Source organism: Bidens hawaiensis, unplaced genomic scaffold (assembly GCF_021521415.1).
Source record: "Bidens hawaiensis isolate Kalapana, Puna unplaced genomic scaffold, B.hawaiensis_p1.1 tig00033911_1, whole genome shotgun sequence".
NCBI classification, from domain to species: Eukaryota; Viridiplantae; Streptophyta; class Magnoliopsida; order Asterales; family Asteraceae; genus Bidens; species Bidens hawaiensis.
Genome location: NW_027505302.1, coordinates 171,703 through 177,702, shown reverse-complemented (window position 1 = coordinate 177,702; position 6,000 = coordinate 171,703).

Sequence of the window (6,000 nt, the reverse complement as noted above, 5' to 3'; positions counted from 1 at the left end):
CAACCGGAAATCCTGATATGGAAACGAGATATGATAACTATTGATTTCATCATGAAGTTACCTAAAACTTCTCGCCAAAATGATGCGATCTGGGTTATTGTAGATAGACTTACTAAGTCTGCCCATTTTATTCCGATACAAGAAACGTTTAGTATGGATAAATTAGCACACTTATATGTCGAAAACATAGTATCTTTACATGGTGTGCCGCTATCCATCATTTCTGATAGAGATAGTCGTTTCACTTCAAATATTTGGTCAAGATTTCAAAAGGAAACGAGGACTCGATTAAATTTAAGTACCGCATACCATCCCCAAACTGATGGCCAAAGTGAACGTACGATTCAAACCTTAGAAGATATGCTTCGCGCCTGTGTTATCGATTTAGGAGGAAGTTGGGATACCCATCTTGCTCTGATGGAATTCTCGTACAACAACAGTTATCATATGAGTATCCAAATGGCACCATTGAAGCATTGTATGGGCGTAAGTGTAGAACACCTGTATGTTGGTCTGAAACAGGTGATAGTGTATTATTGAAAGTATCACCTTGGAAAGGTGTAGTACGATTCAGGAAAAAAAGGGAGTTTGAGTCCATGCTTTGTAGGACCATTTAAAACACTTGATAAAATCGGACCAGTTGCTTACCGATTAGAGTTACCCGATGAAATGAAAGGCATTCATGACGTGTTTCACGTATCCAATCTACGCAAGTGTTTAGCTGACGAAACTCTTGCCATGCCATTAAAAGATGTTAAGATCAACGAGAAGCTTAAGTTTGTGGAACAACCAATTCAAATAGAAGATAGCATGATCAAGTTTCTCAAGCATAAGCGTCTCAAGCTCGTAAAAGTCAAATGAGATTCAAGACGAGGACCCGAGTATACGTGGGAGCTCGATTCATAAATGAAAAAAAAGTATCCCAATCTATTCCAATGAATCTCGGGGACGAGATTATTTAAAAGGTGGGGAGGATGTAACATCGCGTCTTTTACCCTATAAAATTTAAGCCTAATATACTAACTTAATAAGTATAAGGACCAAAAATGAAAATTCTGAAAACTTCACCCATCGCAATACGCGACGAGGCAAACATAAGCCCATCGCGTAGCGAGATGGACTTGCACGTTGACCCAGAAATGGGCGGCATAGCGATACGCTACGGCCCAAAACATAACCGTCATCGTGTATTGCAATGACCATGTTGAGTCATTGGACACGTGTCCAACCACGTGTCAACACGTGGCACGATATGACAGGCCACGTGTCACCACCAGATAAGGCGGCGTCAAATTGCGACGTCGCGATACGTGACGGGGTAATAGGAACCCATCGCGTATCGCGACAGGGTACGGACTTTGCCTATAAATAGAAGGTTACGGATTTGGACTCCATTCATCCCAAATTCACCTTCATTTTCACACACATAGCCAAGGGAAGCGTGCCCTATTGCCGTACCAAGCCGACGTGCCATTTTCTTGTAGTTCGTGCAAGGAACGAAGTTATAATCAAGCTAGCAATCATACAATCGAATAGATCAAGATCCTGCCATTTTCTTAATATCATTCTAAGTATCCGACATAAGGTAGGAGTTATGTTTAAGTTATTTGAATTATAGCTTAGACAATCAATCGAGGCTATGGCCTTTAACCTTGATCGTGTTTTACAAACATTCACATTCATAAACAAGTTTTCATAAACGTTACTTCATAGCAAAGTAATGTTAACCAAAGATATATTTTGACGGGCATGTAGTAACTGTAAGGGTGATATCACTAGTAGCAAGTTTCTTACCAAAGGAAAAGTAATACGTATAAATCCCAATCAACCGAGGGACCCGTTTACTTACCTGGAGAAACTTACCAACGTGTTATAACCTATTAAGCCAAAGCATGCTACATCAAACGTCACATAAAAACTAAGAGTTTTCATTCACAATCAAAGATAAACGATTTCAAGCTTAAGCTTAGCAATCATAGCTTAATCAAAACATCATTCAGGTATTTATACAAACCTATTTATGTATAGGTTAAATATCATTCTCAATCAATCACAGTCAAGGTTTTCCAACACCGACGATACAGGTGAATACGTTAACCTTTTCAATCATTCAAAACATATTTATACTCTATAAGATGAACGGGTGTTTGTCTTAATGAGTGTGTCAATGTTTACATGAGATTATGTGATCTCTAAAACGTTATAATACAAAGTAGAGAATAAAATCAACTCAAACCGAATACACATGTGTCTGGATCCAAACATAACCGTTCAGCCTAATCATTCAAAGGCTACGTGGCCGCGGGCTAATGGTTATAACTAGTTTCCCATTAAGGGCTACGTGGCTCGGGAATAATTATGTATGTAGGGCAGTGGTACATAGACCGGAAGTAGAAATTCTTCCGCTGAGCTTGTAGAGAAAACAATATTTGTATTGTAATGACATTCAAATGTTTTATAGAATCATACGTGTTCACCAGCATATAGCTGACGTGTTTTTTTCCCACCCATTGCAGATAATTAAGCATGAGTAACATTAGCAAGGATTGGAGTCTTAATGAAGATAGAAGCGCGTACAAGATGGCTCTATTTTTTATAATTAAAATCCTTGTAATATGAAACATATATTTTGTAAACTAAATACTTGGGTATTTAATTCCCAAGTAAATTTTCAATATAAATTAATATTATATTCAAACCTAATGTCTTCCGCTAAAATTAACCCATAACTCTGATAAATTTACAAGACAGGTATCAACTTGTCGTCACACGCCTAGGCCCTAAGTCGGGGTGTGACACAAGAGACGGCAAGAAAAGATATTGAAAGATGTTTTAGTATCATAAAAAGAAAGTGACACGTAGTGGCCAACCCGACACGAGCATGGACGCCAAAAAAATTAGACGGGTGATGTATGCAATATGTATTTTGCATAACTTGATTATTGAAGACGAGGGACATGCGATTTGCGAGGACAATGGGAATGAATACAATGTCCGATATCAACCGGTTGACGAAACACAAAGAGAATATAATCGATTGACTTTGGAAAATCAAGACACATGACGCGTTGCGTTCGAACTTGGTCGAGCATATATGGTCTATTCCGGCTCTTCCCGACAATGAAGAGTAGATATTTTTTTTAGTTTTAGTTTTATTTTATTTTATAATGTTATTTCTAACGATTTAAGTTTAAATTTAATTATTAATGTTTGAATATTATATATGTTTTATTAAATAAAAAAACAAAAAATAAAGAATGGTGGAGAATGATGTATTTCCTTGGTTAAAAGGTGCTGAAAGGTGATGTTGAATGATTAGAAGAAAACTGACGTGACAAATGAGGGGAATGATATTGAGGAGTGTATACAACTATACATCTTTGCCTTAGTGGTTGGACCACACTTAAATTAAGTTCTTCCGGGCATTTACCGATTAACGAAGACTAGGTTGGTGTTTCTCCTTACTTTTCGAATATATTAAGATGTCATTGATAAACACTATCACGAATTCGTCAAGGTAGGGTTTGAAAACTTGGTTCATGAGATCCATAAATACTGCAGGCGCATTGGTCAATCCAAACGCCATAACCAAGAATTCATTGTTACCGTACCGAGTTCGGAAGGCTGTTTTTGGGATATCTTCCTCTTGAATTCTTACTTGATGATAACCAGATCTGAGATCGATTTTCAAAAAATACTTTGATCCATGAAGTTGTTCAAACAAGTCATCGATTTGAGTTAATGGGTATCTGTTCTTGATAGACACTTTATTTAACTCCCGGTTATCAATACACATCCGAAAACTTTCGTCATTCTTTTTCACAAATAACACCGGTGCTCCCCATGGTGAATAACTAGGTCGTATAAAGCCCCTATCTAGTGACGTTTGCAATTGATTGGACAGTTCTTGCATCTCAGAAGATGCAAGTAGGTAAGGTGTTTTAGCAATGGGAGCTGCTCCTGGTATTAAGTAAATACGGAATTCAACTTGTCTGTGGTAAACCAGGCAACTCATCGGGAAATAAATCTGAATATTCATGTACCACTGGGATATCTTCTATTCGTTTTTCATCGGGGTCCTTAACTGTTACACTTGCCAAGTATAATGTACAACCTTGGCGCAAATACTTTAGTGCCTTAAGTTGGGATACGAGAGGCAATATATTACCAGATTTCTCACCTTGAACGATCATTGCCTCATCATTCGTAAGAGGTATCCTAGTCTTATCTTTACAAATAATTTCAGCTTTATACTTAGACAGCCAGTCCATACCGACTATAACATCAAAACTTCCTAATTCCACTGGTAATAATCAATAAGAAACGGGTGGTCGTTTAGGATAAGGGAACAGTTTTGGACTATTCGGTTAACAAGTATAGACTTACCGTTAGTCAGTTCTGTAGTGTATGGTTTTGTTACCTCACTAACCAGCATATTTTCTAAGGGTAAAAATTAACAAATATGAAACTTCTATCGGCGCCCGTATCAAACAAAACTGAAGCATATTGACCGGAAACTAAGAATGTACCTATTACCACGTTCGGATCATGACGCGCTTCACCCGATCCTATTACAAAAGCGTGTCCCCTAGGTGCGTTGGAATATGATGCTTGTGCTTGGTTCTGTCTTCTCACCGCACCCTAATTCAGCTTGGGGCAGTATCTCCGATAGTGTTCCGTACAACCACATTCGTAGCAGGTAAAAAGGTTAATGGTGGGTGGGTTTGTTGATTGAGTTGTGGTCAGGTTGGCTGACGTCGAGCTGGTTGGGTTGGCTGTTGTGGTCGGTTTACATTATTAGTGGTGGTTCTACAGTTGGGGGCATAATTTCCAGTCCTTCCACACTTGTGACATATTACCGGTTTGGAATAACCCACATGATGAAGATTACATTTCCCACATTTCGGTAATGTCACTTTAAATGTTTCTTGTTTCACATTTGAACTGGTCATGGCATAGTTTCGGGCAATCGGACTGGCTCGTTCCCTTGCGTCCTAGTCCCATAATAAGGTCATTTTAAACTCGATGTTTCTCTTGGAATTCTTATCACTCCACTTCTCATAAGGTCAAAAGTAACTACACCAGCCTGAGATACAGCACTTTCCAATGTTAAGTGAGCTACTAAGTTAACTATACTCCTTATAGCAAGGGTTAATCCTCAAATGCGTTCGACACGTTTAGCTTCTGGAGTAACTAACCACGGTACTAAGCGAGAAAGTTCGTTATAATGGTTAGTATATCCTACGTGGTCTGCACCCTTCATTTCCAAGTTCCACAGCTCATGTCCTAACCTTTGAATTTCACTCTTTGGGCAAAAATGTTCTAGTAAAAGGGTTTTGAGTTCGGCCAATGACATACGGTTTATAGCATCTTGTCCCCTTAGTTGAACCACTGTGTTCCACCACATCAAAGCATGATCCAGAAACATATTGGTAGCAAATTTAACTATACGGTCTGGTGGACATTCACCAATGTTAATTACATCGGTCTTTTCAATCCATTTCACCAATCCGCTAGGTCCTTCAGTACCTTTGAATTTAGTCGGTTTACAGGAGGTAAATTGCTTATACGAATATTCTTGACGTGGGGGTTCTTAGATATTACGATTGTTACTGGTATTTGGTTGAGCATTAACGTTTGTAGTTGTGTTGGTAGTTAGGACGGGAGTTGGATCAGTGACATTACCAGTGTTCAAAACGGGTTCATGGTTCCCAACAACATTAACAGTCTGGAGAGTATTATTACTGTTAACAAAATTTTCAGTAGTCAGCGGGGTAGTAGCGCCCGGGGCTACATTAGTATCCGGCGGAGGTATATTATCAGTGGTCGTAGTGGTGCTCAAGGGTTGATTAACAATATTGTTGGCACGTATACATGCAGTGACTTGTGCTACAATTGTTGGCATCACTGCTTGTAATTGGCGAGCAATCATTGCGGCCACTTCCGCCTCGGATAAAGAGTTAGCTTTCTTCAGGGCCATTCTACAACAATAACCAAATA